This window comes from Dama dama, chromosome 30, assembly GCF_033118175.1.
Source record: "Dama dama isolate Ldn47 chromosome 30, ASM3311817v1, whole genome shotgun sequence".
Taxonomy (NCBI): Eukaryota; Metazoa; Chordata; class Mammalia; order Artiodactyla; family Cervidae; genus Dama; species Dama dama.
In genome coordinates, this window is record NC_083710.1 from 68,178,759 (window position 1) to 68,197,647 (window position 18,889).

Genomic DNA, 18,889 nt, shown 5'->3' on the forward strand with positions numbered 1-18,889 from the left:
CTGGAAATTAATTTTGGCATAAAATACATTTAAGTCTATATTATTGGGTCTTAGCTTTTAAAGGTAGTTTTTAACTTCAATTTTTTTAAAAATAAAATCAAAGAAATGCAAGTTTGTAGACCTGCTAAACCACTTGGAATCTTACAAGTAAATATCTCTTCCTGCTAGAGCAAAAATGGCTGAAGTGAATTCCTTTGTCAGCAAATAGTGTTGCAAGATAAAAAGAATGTACTGTGGAAAAAGAAACAAGTATTAGGACAAGTTATTCATTCTGGGAGGTGTTCTGTAAGGCTGATAAAGTACCAGATGTTTCTAACACATCACAGCTTATGATATTTGCTAAATTCTATTTCTTGGTGTTATAATATATGCATGTTTTTTTTCCTGAACCAATAAAGGAAGCATAACAGAGAAGATGTGTTTTTCAAAAAATAAATGACTTCCTTTGTAAAAGTAATGTTTTATGGGAAAACAATGCAAATGTAATCACTGATGAAAATTTGAGAGGCGCAGTATAAAAGTGAGTCTCATCCATCACATCATTCATTGGCATGTGATTGTGACAAGAGGTTGAAACCAGAAATGCATAAAGTATTATAGGATATCATCGATGCAGTTAATTTTATTAAAACAAGAACTTTTTCAAAACAGAAAAGAAATTGAACAATAGTTTGCAATAAAACTTGGGGTTTTCAAGAAACTCTTTTATATCCAAATATTTACTCAGTGCCTTCTGGCGAGGAACACTATAGGGTTGATAAAGATAACACTTCAAATAAAATGACAAATATTTCAAATCAGCTGACATTTTCTGTGATACCAATAAGATATGCTAGCTAGCTTAACATTTCAGAATATAAACATACTTTATCTATCCCTTTATAGCAAAAATGCCATTTGATCAATGTTTGACAAAAATCTCCTTTTAGTATATAATTCTTGCTAAGTAGAATTTAGAAAAGTTTTCATTAGTATTCAGGTATTTGATGTTGAAACCAAAATCAGTATGATTTTGTAAACAGAAAAAAATCAGATATCCATGGTTCAAATACGTGGAAACAAAGTTTTCTAAATTATTTGAGCATCAGGGATTTCTAGATCTTCCAAAAAAGCACTACAGTGAATTTTATATTATTCATTTGTAGAAAAACTACATCAAAGAAGATGAAAATCAATAAGCCATATTTCAACAAAGGCTTTTAGATCATCATATCAATACTCACTATAGTCTATAATTCAATCATTTCACTTGAATTAATATTTTTGTAAGACCACTCTCTCAGTTATGATGGTTATTAAACTAATGAACAAAATAAACCAAACTTAGAAACAGACTTCTAAGTCACTCCCATGGACTGCAGCACGCCAGGCCTCCTGTCCATCACCAACTCCCAGAGTTTACTCACACTCTTGTCCATTGAGTCAGTGATGCCATCCAACCATCTCATCCTCTGTCATCCCTTCTTCTCCCATCTTCATTCTTCCCCAGCATCAGGGTCTTTTCCAATGAGGCAGCTCTTCGCATCAGGTGGCCAAAGTATTGGAGTTTCAGCTTCAGCATCAGTCCTTCCAATGAACATTCAGGACTGATCTCCTTTAGGATGGACTGGTTGGATCTCCTTGCAGTCCAAGGGACTCTCAAGAGTCTTCTCCAGCACCACAGTTCTAAGTCACTATGCTCTATTAAAAGGAAACCAACACTTAAACATAATTAAGAATATTTTTTCTCACAATTACAAAATTGTGTTATGAGAGCTTCCCTGGTGGCTCAGATGGTAGAGAATCTGCCTGCAATGCAGGAGACTCAGGTTTGATCCCTGGGTCAGGAAGATCCCCTGGAGAAAGGAATGGCTACCCACTGTAGTATTCTTGCCTAGAGAATCCCATGGACAGAGGAGCCTGGTGGGACACAGTACACGGGGTTGCACACTATGGGGTCGCAGAGTTGGACACCACTGAATGACTTAAGCGCGCACTTACACACACATGATCAAAACTAATATGAAACAAAAGTTGGTGTTAATGTTATATATTTCATCTCTGTATTATTCAGTATAATCTTCTACTTTTCATCTAAGTTTTGAAGTACTTATGAGATGTTATTACAGTAAAATATTTCATATAACTAGCAAGGAAATGCACATTTGTTGGAAGTACAGGTGATTTTTAACAAAATTTGGAGATCTAAGCAAAATGATAGCATTGTGCCCTTTTGGGATATGAGACTCTCATATGCCAGTGGTATCATTTAAAACTACTTAACTGTCACAAGCTTGTGGGGAACTTCAATATTAAAATATAACATAAGATAGTTAACAATAGCATTGTCACTGTAATATTGTGATTAAGGTAATAAATATCAGTCAGAATGGATTCAAGAACAACTGGAATTTCCAGTACTAATTTGCCCTTCAAACTTGAGTCACTTACATCACCTTTATGAGCATTGGTTTCCACATCTACAAGATGTCAATAATGACATTTAATGTTCTGCATGTTGTGGGAAATTGAGTGTGATGATCTATGTATGGCTTTTTATTACTGTCTATTAAATAGTAGCTTTTAAATTGCTTAATAATTAGCAATTATAATAAATTACTAAAACAATGCAATTTAGTGTATATATATATATATATATATATATATACTATTATATGATTCTAGAACCTGTTGAGAATTTTATAAATGAAAAAATATCCCAGTAATTTGTTTTTAATAGATCTAACAATAAAATATTCACTATTTTAGCAATAAAAATGTCAGTATATATATTTATACACATCTCGCACCTCCATGTTCAATCAAAAGAATGAGAAGTTTGTCATTTTTTCACTCTAAAATCAGATTTACCAGACTTCCCTGGTAACTCAGCTGGTAGAGAATCTGCCTACAATGCAGGAGACCCAGGTTCGATCCCTGGTTTGGGAAGATACCCTGGAGAAGGGCATGGCAACCCACTCCAGTATTCTTGCCTGAAGAATCCCATGGACAGAGGAGCCTGGTGTGCTATAGTGCAGAGGGCTGCAAAAGGTGGACATGACTGAGAATCTAAACAAGTTCAGATCAATAGTCTGACAAGACTGAGCAACTAATACACACACAACTTCTTGGTCTGTAGTGAGGCCAACTTTTCCAAAGTCCTTCCATTGAGAGCCTTTCAGGAAAGCAAGGAGAAAGAAAGTGATAGATTGATTAGTATAGTTTGATTATTCTTTTATTTGAAAATAAAATCACTTATTGCTGCAAACTATTTGCTTTGGGCTACTTGGCCATGATTTGTAGATAGACATTGATGATGGGCATATCATTTTTCCATACAAGGTTTTATGAGCCCAATATATGATCCAAAAGCAGATGTGAATTAGGGGTTCTCTGATATAAGAATGGATATAGGGATGAGTAACACTGAAAACCTCGTTAAGTTCCTTCTTTGCAAATAATGATCCATGCTGGGATTCTAAGTGTATTAAAAAATAAAAAACGAAAAAAAGATTTAGTGAGACTTGTTAACTAAGAGGAGCAATTTTCTGTGTTCAATTTTGTGCCATCTTTAAATGCAGATTGTTGTTAAACTGAAGGTCATCACACTTGATGGCACATCACTGTGATTGACTCTGCAGGTCTCAGCAGCCCCCTTATCTATGTTCTTCACCTGTCACAGTGGGTGACTTCTCTTTGGGCTACCATTGGCTAATTATTGGCAAATTCTCCTTTTGCTACTAGCATTTCCCCCTCAATGGAAACTACACAGTGGAAGCAATGTTTCTCTATCCATCATAATGCTCTGAATTGTCAACAATGGATTCAAAGAAAAATGTCCCCTTTTCAATGAGTCAAGTGAGCATATGGATTGCTTCATTTGAAAATCCCATTAATACTGGGGGGAAACGGGTGGTATCTAATGAATCAGAAGTAAGTAGTTTGAAAAGTGTGTTTGATAAGAATAATCAGAATTGAAAAGCATCAAAGATATTCTGGATAAGATTAATAAGGATATGAAAAGAGGAAAATTTAGCAGAAATATAAGTGGAGAGAGCTGAGAGTCAGTAATATGTCTACCTGGTTGGAATCAAAACAGAGATTCCAACCAGCATATTTAATTAAATATCCAAAGAGACTGTTAAAGAGCAGAGTTCCGTCAGAGCAAACAGTCCTCTGGTGTTCTCTTTTCTCCTTTATCCTTTTTTAAAGTTCTACTTCTTGTTTTCAAATAAAGAGCAAGGGAAGAGTGGAAGTTTGCCTCTGGCACCAGCTTCTCCTGCTGGAAGTTCACAATATTGACAACAATATATTGATCACAGTATTGACAATATACTCATCTACACTGAAGCTTTTCTTTATCTACCTTTGTTAGTCCTGTGAAGAAATACATACTGACCCTTCCAGTGCTAACCATTGAACATCTCCTCACTCCCTCCAGGCTCTTGTCATTACCCTTTCCACCAATTCCTTCATTGTATAAACATCTCAAGTAACTCCTGCCATAAATGTTGCTCTAAAAAACAGAGGAAACCTCCCTTGATTTTATGTTCCCAAATAGGTATATGAAAGTGAAAGTGAAGTCTCTCAGTCATGTCTGACTCTTCGTTGGACAAGGCTACACCCCTTGGACTATAGCCTGCCAGGCTCCTCTGTCCATGAGATTTTCCAGGCAAGACTACTGGAGTGGGTTGCCGTTTCCTTAACTAGAGGATCTCCCCGATGCAAGGATCGAACCCAGGTCCCCGCACTGCAGGCAGACTCTTTACTATCTGAGCCACCAGGGAAGCCCTGGTATATAATAGGTATATAATACTCATTGATTTGTTCCATTGTTCAACAAATTTTTGGGGAGAGCGGTGTATGTATTATATGTGTTCTGAAGTCTAAAATTATAGAAATGTGGAGAAATAAACATGCAAATAATGAAATTAAATAACTAATTAGGGGTCATAGAATGATAAAAGGGAGATAACAGATAGGATAGATGTTGACTTAAAGGTCAGTTTTATGTTGGAGCAGTTAGTGAAGATGCCACTGAAAGGAATAATGTTTAACCTGAGAATTGAATGCTAAGAAATATTTTGCTGCATGATAATCTGGGTCAGAGTGCTCTGGACAACTCCACAGTAAGTGCAAAGACCCCAAACAAGGCTGAAATTTGATATATTTTAAAAACAGAAGTAAGTCCAGCATGAATGACAGACGTATACAATGTGGAACATGAGAAAAGTCAACTTGCTGAGCAGAAGCCAGATCACAGAGGGCTTTGTAGACCAAGGTGAGAAGTGCTGATTTTACTTATAACTGGGAAGACATGGGATGGTTTTAAAGAAGGGAATCAAATAATCTAATTAGCTTTTTAGCCTTACTTGGATGTTTTGTGGTGATGGATGCCAAGGAACAAATAATAGAAGCAAGATCAATTAGGAAACTATAGAGCTTGTTAGGAAACTAGAGTTAATATTAAACTAGGGAGGTAATGAAGTAAGTGTAGAGAAGCAGAGGTATTTAGAATGTGTTTTGGATTTAGAACTGACCTCTTGGAGTGTTGGATATGAAATGTAATGGACATCTAGGAATAATTGTTAAGCTTTTGGGTTGAGTCAATAGGTACATGACTCCATTTGTGACTGAGATGCAAAGATGCAGTAAGAAATAAAGGCAGGAAACAACACAAATTGTGATAAGTTTAAGGTAATTGGATGTTTAGTTCTGAAGTTTAGATGAATGGCCAGGGCAGGACTTATAAATTCAGAGTAAACACTTAAATACAAAGATATTGGCATATATATACGACCATGTGTAAAATAGCTAGCTAACGGGAAGCTCAGTCAGGCAGGGAGCCCAGTCAGGCACTTTGTGATGACCTAGAGGGGTGGGAAGAGGAGGAGGTAGGAGGGAGGCCTAAGTCATATGGCTTATGACTCATTCAGATTGTTGCATGGCGGAAGCTGACACATCATTGTAAAGCAATTCCTCTCTTTCTGGAATATGTAAAACTCTGTGGAAAGAAAATATCAGCAGAGAAAATAAATGGATTGCAAAGCAGGGCATAGTATGGGCTGAATATTTATATCCCCCACCCCAAATTTACATGTTGAAGCCCTCATGTGATAATATTTGAAGATGGGGCCTTTGGGAAGCAGATATGCCAGAAAGATGGAGCCCTCGTGATTAAATTAGTGTCTTTATAAAAAGAGAAAGCAGAACTCTCTTTCCCTGTCTGCCATGTGAGGAAGTTAGGAAGAGGTCTCTCAGAAGACCCTGACCAACTGGCCCCTGCCCTCAACTCCTAGCCTCTAGGATGGTGAGAAATTAATGTTTGTAGTTTAAGCCACTCAGTCTGTGGTTTTGTTACAGAGTTCAAGAAGGCTAAGACAGTGAACTCTCCTATTTAGATGTCTAGCAGAGGAGGGAAAGCCAGAGATTGTAGGTGGCATGTGAGGGGTACAAAAAGAAAAAAAAAAACAGAGTGGTGAGGGAAGAAAGTGAAGAAAGCTATTATTCTTTAATGAAATTTTGCTGTGAAGGAGATAAAACACCTCAGTTTATAAACTCACTATCTCAAAAAAAAAAAACCAAAAAACTCACTATCTCAAGATCACTATCTCCAGTAGAACTGTTGCAGTCACCTCCACCAAAACAATAAAGGAGCTCTTGCTAAGATTTTCGAATAGTCTTCAAATACATTACTTCTGTGATGCTAAATAACCAGGTTTTTCTCATACTTGATTCGTTAGGCTTAGTTTACCCTCTTGAGTATGAACAAAGTCACCAATCCAAGCCACAAATGGGAAAAAAAAAAAAAAAACCTGGATAAAGAAAATATTTCCATTTAACCGAGCTGTGATATTAACCGAGCTATTTTCCTCCTGAATTTAATGGAAATTCTTAAACTACTGAAAGGTGGTTGATCACTACCTTTTCAGTATAATTTCATTCAATAATAATTTTAAGTATAAAAATTGAATATTTATTCACTATTCAAATTTGAAACTTAGAAAAAGGTGGAACTTTCCATGTATTTCAAGAACATTAACCACCAGAGAGCCAAAATCTAAATGATGTCCTATAAAGGTAGGCTCTGTGTTCAACAGTGCAGTTTTGAGCTTCTGCAAAAACTGTGGAACACTATACATTTTAGTTGCAAATGCTGTACTAAATCTGTTCTTACTGTTGAAGATGTCTTAATTTTTCCAGGAAATGGTAGAATTTGGCCACATTTTTTATAAAACTTCAGAGAGAGAAGTTTGGCAAGCCAGCACCTATTGACTGATACAAGTCATTGCCATTTGGAATAAAAATTGGCTTAGCCTACATAGTTCCTTTATGAAAGTAACCTTGTAGAACCGTGCATGAGTGTATTTTTACGTTAGTCAATAGAGAATTTGTTAGTTTTCTTTTTTACTGAGGAATGAAATCTATATTAATTACTAGTATCTCTGTCTTTAAATGATAAATAAGTTTTGATATGAAATAAACATCTGGGGACACATCAAAATTTAAAGGATTTAGTAAATATTACATTTCTTGATAAAATAACAGAATATTACATTAACTCACCATCTTCTATAAATGCTTGATGTGTATTCTAAGAAAAGGAACTTTTGGATAGCAACATGAATTTTAAGTTCAATAACCTGGAGTATGTGTTAAGTGTTCTTTAGACAGACCAGCTGAAAGACCGAGCACTTTTTTAGTGTTGTTTCAAATACATCACTAAAATAATTTTACTTAATAGAATACCCTCATTTTATAATTTTTCTATAAAATAGGATTAGGGCATTTTAAAAATAAAGATATACTTGATAGTGATTGTGAAGCTTAGAAATTGTGCCTTTTGCATAGTAGGAACTGAAAACCTAATGAAGTAAATTTAGTTTAACTGGGATTTACTGAATTATTGCTGTACTACTGTTAATCCCTTTTTCATTGGAAAAATGATAATTTTTGCCAATTATATCTGCATGTTATTCTTTAAGGAATTTAAGACCAAATGAAACCTTCTTTTGAGAACACTTAGTGTAAGAATAGGGATTCCCAGGTGGTTCAGTGATAAAGAATCCGCCCACCAATGCAGGAGATGCAATAGATGAGGGTTTAATCCCCAGATCGGGAAGATCCCTGAAATAGGAAATGGCAACCCACTCCAGTACTGTCTGGAAAAATCCCATGGATCTAGGAACCTGCCAGGCTACAGTCCATAGGGTCTCAAGAGAGTTGGACATGACTGAACGACTATGCACATACAGTAAATGAACAAGAGTTCAAAATATCGGACTATAAAAGATGTCACACAGATTGCGATATTTTTATTAATAGTTGGAGTTTTGCCTTCTTGCCCAATAGTTGGAAATTCTCAGTTCAAGGGGTCTTAAATCAATAATTTGCATGGCTTCTGTGTGAAACTTAGGATGGATCTTAACAGAATTTAGATATATAAAAATATAACAGCCTTCAAGTTAATCAAAGATTGCAAATTGTCTACAGCAAACAAATGCATTCAAAAACAGCATCCATAGAAAAAATGATACATTATTTGACTTATAATGAAATATTATTTTGTAAATATGAGACAAAAAGTGGAAGAATTATGATAAAACCAGTCTCATATAATCAAATAAGTTGCAAAAATACATCAAAAAGAATAGTAATTATCTCTAGGTAGCAATTTGGGCTTCCCCAATGGCTCAAGAGGAAAAGAATCTGCCTGCAATGCAGGAGACATAAGAGATGTGGTTTCGATCCCTGGGTCAGGGAGATCCCCTGGAGGAGAAAATGACAACCCACTCCAGTGTTCTTGCCTGGAAAATCCCGTGGACAGAGGAGCCTGGCGGGCTACAGTCCCTAGGGTCACAAAGAGTCAAACATAACTGAGCATGCGCTCATGCTAGGTAACGATTTAGCTCATGAATAAACTGGCAAATAAGTAACCTGCAGTTTCGCAGCTCTACTCAGGCCAGCCTCCAGAGTACTGATCACAGCTCTCAGCTGGATTCACCTAGTTCAAATATTCCTCATAAAAGATATAAGGAAAGATTTTTTAACTCAGAATTTTATAAAGACACCAAAAATAACTAATTGAAAAAATAAGACCATACCATGGAATCAGAAGTAGTTAGTCATATTAAGCATTGTGTGCTAAGTTGCTTCAGTGGTGCCCCACTCTTTGGGACCCCACAGGCTGCAGTCTGCCTGGCTTCTCTGTCCATGGAATTTTCCAGGCAAGAATACTGGTGTGGATTGCCATTTCTTACTCCAGGGGATCTCCCCGACTCAGGAATTGAACCTGTATCTCTTACATCTCCTGCACTGGCAAGTGAGTTCTTTACCACTAGCACCATTAATCATTAAAAATCCCTAATGCATTACACATAATATATAGTGTTGTTCTACCGTTCATATCCATTCTCTAATTGCTAGGGAACTAGTAGAACACTTAGCAACTTTAAAAAAAGGAGTGAGTTGTAATAAAACACATGGTAAAAAAATGTAGAGGCTTCAACACAAAAAGTGCTGTTTCTTTCTCACACTCAGGTCATAAGGGTGGGGACAGAATGGAGAAGTGGGCTCACTCTCTGCAATTATGCAAAAACCTAGCTCTTTCATCCTCTAAGGGCTCAGTTTTCCACTGTATTTTCTGGATGCAGCCAAGTGGCAGTTAGAAAATGGAGTACATATTTCCATCCAATTATATTAGGTAGAATTCACTCATATGGCCTTTGGCAACCACATAGAAACCTGGAGAGTGTAGGCTAGCTATGGTACCAAGGAGGAAAAGGGTTTCATAGAGCCAAGGCATTTTCTCAGAGGTTGAAGATTTATAGCTTAAATCAAATATGTGGATCATCTTTTTTTTTCTTACCTAATCACACACATTTTTCTCATCCTCTAACATGTCAATAAATGCTGCCCACTATTCTTCCTTAAGATCGAAAACATTCCCACAGTTCTGTGTGTCTTTCATGTTGCTATCTTACTGCAGACCCTTCCTCTTTCTCATCAAGATTGATGAACCATCCACATAACTAATCTCCCTCTGAATGTCTTCCAGTGTTCTTCACATAGACTCCACATAAAGTCCCAGTGATCTTTGAAAAAGTATATGTGACCCTGTCATTTCCTGCTTAAATCCTTAAATAGGAACCTTTCTCTATAACAAAAGTTTAAGCTGCTTTGCAGAGATTGTAATGACCTAAATTCTTGGCACGATCTGACAGAAAGTCATAGTTGTTAGTATCAAGGCTAGCATTATGACTGCAGAAAATTCCTCATTCTGGTTATACCTTGTCCTAGGTGTTGAAACTTGGCAGGTTTTTCTGAAGCTAAAGTTTATATTCTTTCTCTCTGAGGAATGATACATTCATGTGAATCATCCATAGTCTTGTCCAGTCTTAACTTCAAACAATGATGCCTATTTGATAAAATATTAACTTTAGATAATATTGTTGGAACAGAGGCTTTAGTATTTGGAGCTAAATAATACATGCTTGGATATTGAATGAATCAGTATTTTTAGGAGATACTATCCATTCTTTACATAAAATGAAGTATACTAGTTTTATAGTATAAAATAAAGTAATATAGTTAAAATGACCTTATATATTTAATATATTGATATGTGTACAGATCTGATATGATAATCACTCTTATCAGATCTTTCCAGAAATTAAAGTTCTCTGCCTTGCTGAAGTTCAAGAACCACCCCCCAGGCCCTCTGCTCCTCTTCCATTGCCTGAGTCATCCACAAAGGCTGCCTTTCTACCAGTGTGAGTGCGTGCTAAGTCGCTTCAGTCATTTCCGACTCTTTGTGACCCTATGGACTGCAGCCTGCCAGGATCCTCTGTCCATGGGATTCTCCAGGCAAGAGTACTGGAGTGGGTTTTCATGCTCTTCTCCAGGGCTTTCTACCAGCAGTGATCTCTATTCTTAGTGCCACTACTCTGGTTTCCTAGTAGGGAGGATACATGCTTTTCCGCGAGTTATGTTGTACTTAGGGTAGGCAAAAACACGTTGGTCTTTCCACAACAGCCAAGTGAGATGAGATTGACATTTTCATTTGAATGGAATGAAATGTCAGACATTGGATTGTATAGTGACAGGATACTAACTACACCCTGACACTTTCCCAGACTCCTTTTAGAGTTTTATGGGGCTGCTTCTTTCTCCCATTCTGGAACTGTCTTTAATTCAAGGTGGATGGCTCATCCCCTATATCCATATCTCCAGCCTCAATATAAAAATTTATCCCTCACTTCACAAAAGAAGGGAATGTTTGTATTGTCCAATTTCCTGAGTCCCCATTTAATGCCTTAGAATCGACTTCTTTCACAAAATGATACAACAAATGTTAGTTTCTTTCAGAGAAATGTCCCATCCACAAGGTTGTGGTTTAGACCTTTGACCTTACTAAGATATTCCCACATGTAATTCATGCCTTCGTGTATTCATTCATTCACTCAGGCAGCCAATATGAATTGTGTACCAATTCTGAGGCAGACACTGGTGATATTCGAAATGAAGAAATCAAAGTCTCCACTCTCATTGAACTTACTTTCTAAGGGGTAAGAGATAACAAAAAATAAAAAGATTTGATGTAACAGATCTGGTTATGTGCTGAGAGGGAAAATGATGCAAGATAAGTGGTTAGTGATTAACGGTACAGAGTAGAGCCCAAATAACTAAATCTAGGTTGTGCTCAGTTGTGTCTGACTCTTTGTGACCCTGTGGACTGTAGCCCACCAGGCTCCTCTGTCCATGGAATTTTCCAGGCAGAGATTCTGGAATGGGTTACCATTTCCTTCTCCAGAGGATCTTCCCAACCCAAGGATTAAACCCATGTCTCTCTTATCTCCTGCGTTGGCAGGTGGGTACTTTACCACTGTGCCACCTGGGAAGCCCAACCAAATCTTGGTTGCTAAATCCCAAAAGAACAAACAATGTCATGAGTGACACCAAAAGGGATTGTTACATGCTTTTTCCAGTTCCTTTCATCACCTGTCAGAAGATTCCCCAAAACACCGGGGTCCAATCTCTCCTCTTTAAATTTTATATTCTCTAAGTCTGGGTTATCTAGGAATTAGAATAATTATGAAATTGGTAAAACTATATGAAAAGTCAGTTTCTTTCACTGGGGGTTCAGGTCTAGACCCCTCCATTGGTCACTAATAAATATATTTTAAAGAGTGGTTATTTGCTTGTTTCAATTTCTTTTATGTCCGAATAAGCCAATTTATTTTTAAAATACACATCTTTTATAAATGAAAGAACATATGACAAGCAGAATTATAAATTACCAAAACAAGGTGGGTTTAGGGGAGATGCTAAGTGGTAGTGTAGTTAAATTGATATGTTTATTTTTAGAACTAAGTTATTTTGGCAAGATAATATAACCCTTTCAACATATTCACATTTTATGATGAATTTGAGAATGATTATCACTACTTTGTCAGAAAAGATAATCTTCTTTAGTGAAACGTTAGTTTGCCCACTCTTTGCTGATATTTATTATATCCTGGGAATTTTAAATTTTATAGCAGAAATCAGGGGTAAAAAAGATGTTAATATGAATAATTTTGATTTAAAGATAATTTCCCTCTCAAGTGTTGGCTGGAAAATGTGTTTAAAATTTTAAATTTAAGTGTCACCATTATTTTACTATATATTCCAACTCCATAAGCACTGTAAGCTCATTTGTTTAAAATAAAATAGCTCATGAATTTATCTTAATATGTTGTCAAATGTCCCTTCAGTCCTTTCTTTTCCTTCCATCTCATTCTTGCATCATTAGAATTTTCATTAAACATATTTCTTTGCACTAATTGAGTTGTTTATTATAAGAACATTCACTGACTTGTGCTATCATGCCTCAAAACTGAAAGAAAGAAGCTAGCGTATTATGCTGGGACTTATTATCTATGGCTTTGAGTATTCTTATAAACAATTGGTAGAAAAGAAGAGTATTTGAACAGTAATCTTAAATAGCTCTCCTCTCAATCCCAAGTCTTGTTGTAATATATGCTCAGTAGGAACAGCAGTTCCAGAGCACTCACTAGGGGATAGATGTTTATTTCAAAAGGTCTCCCTTAACTTCCATTAGAAGAAATATGTTCTGATGTCAAAGCTATTGTGTTGCCTTATAAGTAAAAAGACCGGATAGAGCAAAGTAAAATCAATGGGAAATTTTGATAGGAAAGTTTCTTTTATCCACCCTCCTCCTTTTTTTTTTTTTCCCCCATCATAGGCACTGCATTTTTTTTTTATGTCGTTTGGAGAAATATCTAAGATTGAACTTGTTTATCTCATCAACAAAACTTTTACACCCAAATTAGATTCACAACTGAGAAACCTGATTTATTTTTTTAACAAGTCCTTTTTCCCAAAAACTACTTGAATGCTGACACTAAATGACAACACAGGGTCCTTGAAATGTGGGTTTGTTGTAGGTCATTTTCTTCATCTCTCAGGGCTCACTATGGAATAATAAAATTCTGCACACACCAAAGAATAACAACAACATTGGTGAATGTATCTTTTCAAATTAATGTTTTCATTTTCTTCAAATACACGTAGCATAGATGGGCCTGAAGGGTACTGTGCATAGTGAAATGTCAGATAGAGAAAGAAAAGACTCTGTTATCACTTATATGTGGAATGCAAAAAGTAAATGAATATAACAAAACAAACAGACCCACAGGGGTAGGGGATTAAGAGGTGTAGCAAGAATGCATGCTCACTCACAATCTACTTTTTGTGACCTTATGGACTGTAGGCTGCCAGGCTCCTCTGTCCATGGGATTGGCCAGGCAAGAATATTGGAGCAGGTTGTCATTTCCTCTTCCAGGGAATCTTCCTGGCCTGGGATCGAACCTATGTCTCCTGTGTCTCCTTGCATTGGTAGGTGGATTCTTACACCCCTGAGTCACCTAGAAAGCCAAGAGGTCCAGACTACTAAGTATTCAATAATCAGCTGCAAGGATACATTGTATAGCACAGGGAAATACAGCCAATGTACTGTGCTGTTCTTAGTCGTGTCCAGCTCTTTGAGACGCTATAGACTCTAGCCCACCAGGCATCTCTGTCCATGGGGATTACTAGAATGGGTTGCCATGTCCTACTCCAAGGGATCTTCCCAACCCAAGGACTGAACACAGGTCTCCTGCGTTGCCAGCAGATTCTTTACCGCCTGAGCCGCCAGGGAAGCCCAGCCACCAGAGAAACCCAATATTCTATAATAACTTCAAATGGAGTATAGTCTATAAAAACATTGAATCACTGTGTTGTACTCCTGAAGCTAACATAATAGTTTTAAGTCAACTATACCTATATTAAAAAAAAAAAAAAAAAAAGCTGGGCAAAAGAAGTTGATGGTATGCAATCACTTTTTTTCATATATGTTATAAAGTAGATAACTTTATAACTGTCAAGGCTATAATTTTCACTCATAACACTCTACATATGTTTGTGTCACATTTTTCATTTGAAGGTGGAATCATTACCAAATTTAATGGGTAGAAAATGAGAAGGTTTTAGTAAGGTGAGAAGTTTCCTCAGGCCCTTTCAAATATGAAACATTAAATTAGATTTTAGTGAGGATTTAATGTATGGAAAATACAAGATTATGATATATTCCCTATACTCAAAGGACTTACAAATAGTGGAGGAAGCAAAACATGAATTACATAACATAAAATAATGTATCATTAGATTTCAAATGCATATTCAAAATGTAAAACAATTCAGTAGTGCAAAACAGAAAATAATAAAATGAAAAATGCATAGTGTATTTAATTCAGTAGTGCAAAACAGAAAATAATAAAATGAAAAATGCATAGTGTATTTAATTCTTAGAACAGGATAAGAAATGGAATTATATACAAGTCCAGAGATAAAAGGAAGAACTTCATGTTGGCTTTTCAATTGAACTCTGAAAATACCTAAGCCTTTAATTATTTCCTCAATCTTTTTTTTTTTACTTTTATAATGCTTTGTATTAATTCTCTTTCCCAATGAATATTGTCTAAATTCTCTTTCTTGTACTTTGTGATATATCTTATATGCCAATCAATATTTTTTTAAATTGAAGAATAATTGCTTTACAATATTGTGTTGGCCTCTGCCATACATCAACATGAATTAGCCACAGGTCTCACACACTAGTAAAGTAATGCTCAAAATTCTCCAAGCCAGGCATTAGCAATACGTGAACTGTGAACTTTCAGATGTTCAAGCTGGTTTTAGAAAAAACCAGACATCAAATGGACAACATCCATTGGATCATCGAAAAAGCAAGAGAGTTCCAGAAAAACACCTATTTCTGCTTTATTGACTATGCCAAAGCCTTTGACTGTGTGGATACAATAAACTGTGGAAAATTCTGAAAGATATGGGAATACCAGACCACCTGACCTGCCTCTTGAGAAACCTGTATTCAGGTCAGGAAGGAACAGTTAGAACTGGACATGGAACAACAGACTGGTTCCAAATAGGAAAAGGAGTACATCAAGGCTGTATATTGTCACCCTGCTTATTTAACTTATATGCAGAGTACATCATGAGAAACGCTGGGCTGGATGAAGCACAAGCTGGAATCAAGATTGCCAGGAGAAATATCAATAATCTCAGATATTCAGAAGACACTACCCTTATGGTAGAAAGTGAAGAGGAACTAAAAAGCCTCTTGATGAAAGTGAAAGAGGAGAGTGAAAAAGTTGGCTTAAAGCTCAACATTCAGAAAACTAACATCACAGCATATGGTCCATTCACTTCATGGCAAATAGATGGGGAAACAGTGGAAACAGTGACAGACTTTATTTTGGGGGGCTGCAAAATCACTGCAGATGGTGATTGCAGCCATGAAATTAAAAGACGCTTACTCCTTGGAAGGAAAGTTATGACCAACCTAGACAGCATATTAAAAAGCAGAGACATTACTTTGCCAACAAAGGTCTGTCTAGTCAAGGCTATGGTTTTTCCAGTAGTCATGTATGGATGTGAGAGTTGGACTGTGAAGAAAGCTGAGCACAGAAAAATTGACGCTTTTGAACTGTGGTGTTGGAGAAGACTCTTGAGAGTCCCTTGGACTGCAAGGAAATCCAACCAGTCCATCCTAAAGAGATCAGTCCTGGGTGTTCATTGGAAGGACTGATGCTGAAGCTGAAACTCCAATCCTTTGGCCACCTGATGTGAAGAGCTGACTCATTTGAAAAGACCCTGATGTTGGAAAGATTGAAGGCAGGAGGAGAAGGGGATGACAGAGGATAAGATGGTTAGATGGCATCACCGACTCAATGGACATGATTTTGGGTAAACTCCAGGAGTTGGTGATGGACAGGGAGGCCTGACGTGCTGCAGTTCATGGGGTCTCAGAGTCAGACACAACTGAGCAACTAACCTGATACATATTGAATCCTTCTGTGCTGGATTCTAGGGCCACAAATTCAAATAAGATTGTTAAGCATTCAAACCAAAACTTATTGAATTGCAAATATTAGTAACTACTTGAACTAGTTTAGTTAAAGGCTTGCTATTGAATAATTTTGGGAAACTTCATGAACCACCAAGATCAAGACTATGGCTGGGCCTCCTGGAGTTCTGGCTTCCCTGGTGGCTCAGACACTAACAAATCTGCCTGCAATGCAGGAGACCGGAGTTCAATCTGTGGGTCGGGAAGATTCCTTGGAGAAGGGCATGGCTACTTACTCCAGGATTCTTGCCTGGGAAATCCCATGGACAGAGGAGCCTGGTAGGCTACAGACCATGGGGTCAGAGAGTCAGACATGACTGAGTGACTGACAGGCATCCTGGAGTTAGTTCTAAGACGATAAAAGGAAAGTTACCAGGGATGAGAGTGGCTATTCTCTTCATCTTGTCTGGGTCTATCTGTTGTCCTGTCTGCATCATTCTGTTTTTATTAACCAACCGTGCTCTTCAATTTATGTACACTCATCTTTACCAATAACTTAACTTTGCACACTGCTTTGGTCTGCCATGATCTGGTCTCAGGCCTGTATTTTCTGTGTCTCCTCAAGTGCTTAGTCATGACTGTCTCGGGTTTCTAGGTTTCTAAGGTGTTTTCAAGACAAAAATAAGTGAATTTTTACTCACTTTGCAAATGCAATGCCTGGCTCTGAGGTAGAAGTTTGTTTCTGCTCCAGCTAAACAAAGCTGGGTGGGAAGGATCCATCCATGATCACATGGCAGGTGCTGCTTTAGAGAGGGTGGGTGCTATAGAAGGGCGTGTAGGAGGAAAAAAAAAAGCCTGTCTCTGTCTTCATGTTGCTTCCAGATTTGTGGGGACGAAATTTAGAGAGAGATGAAAATAGTACTTCAGGGCCAGTGAACTTGCCAAGTGGCCTGTAAAGAGCTGGACAACTTTAGGAATTATGAGCACTCAGGGCAGAAGAACATTTTAGTCAAACAGTGCATCCTTATTCTGTACATCCTTACTGTTTTAACCATGCATGCGTGTGCACCCGCACCCACCCACCCACCCATCCCTGCTCCATTCACCCAGAGAACAGCAAAAGCCTTGAGAAAAAGTCGGAGTGAATACCTGAAAACAAATGGTGGTTTCCTCGGATAGCATGATTTTATATTTATTTATTTATTTATTTAAATATATAACAAATAACTTTGGCCTTTACAAATTTCACCCTTAACCAACACATCTCTTTGTGCTTGTTTATTAGGGGTGGAACCGGTGAGCAGGGGTAGAGAAAGTAGAATAAATAGAGCAACTGTGATGGTAATGTAAGGCTTAACCTCACTAGGTGGAGTGAGTATTGATTATTGGGTAATTTTAAACAGAAAATATACTAAGAGGCAAGCATCGGGAAAAAAAGTTTGCAAAATATGACAAGGAGCTGATATACTTAATAGTGAATTTTCAGGACATGCTTTTCAAAGCCATTACCTTACCAGAATATGTATATGTATTACATGAAGAATGGACTAACAGTAAAATTCATTTGGATATCTTTGCACTAAATAAAGTTTAACAAGTTGATTCTCTGTGTATCATCTGAGTCTTTCACACACTAGTATTTATTATTCACCTTCATGAGGGATAGTACAATTAGTAGCATTTTTAATTCATTTGACTACAGTCCTCAGTGTTTTATTTATCTGTCAGACACATCTCCAATGAGAAGGTCAGTTAATAGTTTTAAATAAATGCCAAATATATATATGCTTTCCTGATGGCTCAGACGGTAAAGAATCTGCCTGCAATGCAGAAGACCCCGGTTTGATCCCTGGGTTGGGAAGATGCCCTGGAGAAGGGAATGGCAACCCACTCCAGTATTCTTGCCTGGAGAATTCCATGAACAGAGGAGCCTTGTGGGCTACAGTCCATGGGGTCATGAAAAGTTGGACATGACTGAGCAAATAACACACATAAATATATAAATGAAAGATGATGTACCCATAAAAGTATGTTTAACCCATTGTTAAACCCCACTACTAAGAAGGGAGCAAGTGGAAACAACATGATTTTTAAACCAATTAGCATACTTCTTTGTTGCAGAGGGCAGAATATTTAGAGAGACCTCTCACAACTTCTGGATCTGAAAGTATTGGGCAATATGTATCAGTGGCACTGAGAAAGGGAATATCATTTGATCTTGTAATTACATTCTAGATATCCAGCTTGAGGGAAGAACCAGAATAAAGGAAAGTTTTTGAGCATAGCTCTTCATGTTGGCATTACTTATAATGACAAAAAAAACAAACAAACAACAACTGAAGTGCTGTAAGTTAGATTATAAAATAAATGATGACATATCTACAAATATAATACCATATAGTCACTAACATTGTGGTTTTGAAGAATATTTAATCATCTGGACCAAATCTCTTGGTATAAAATTGATTAAGAAAAAAGTAGAAAATAGTTTTCTTTTCTTGA

General features: G+C 36.9%; 1 non-coding gene and 1 pseudogene across 1 annotated transcript; one reads left to right on the forward strand and one right to left on the reverse strand.

The window, feature by feature from the left end:
- Positions 1–18,889, reverse strand: part of LOC133049352 (tigger transposable element-derived protein 1-like) — a 62,389-nt pseudogene that overhangs the window by 12,732 nt on the left and 30,768 nt on the right.
- On the forward strand, positions 2,857–2,928 carry TRNAC-ACA (transfer RNA cysteine (anticodon ACA)). The gene has a single exon. It is a non-coding gene; the product is annotated as a tRNA-Cys (tRNA).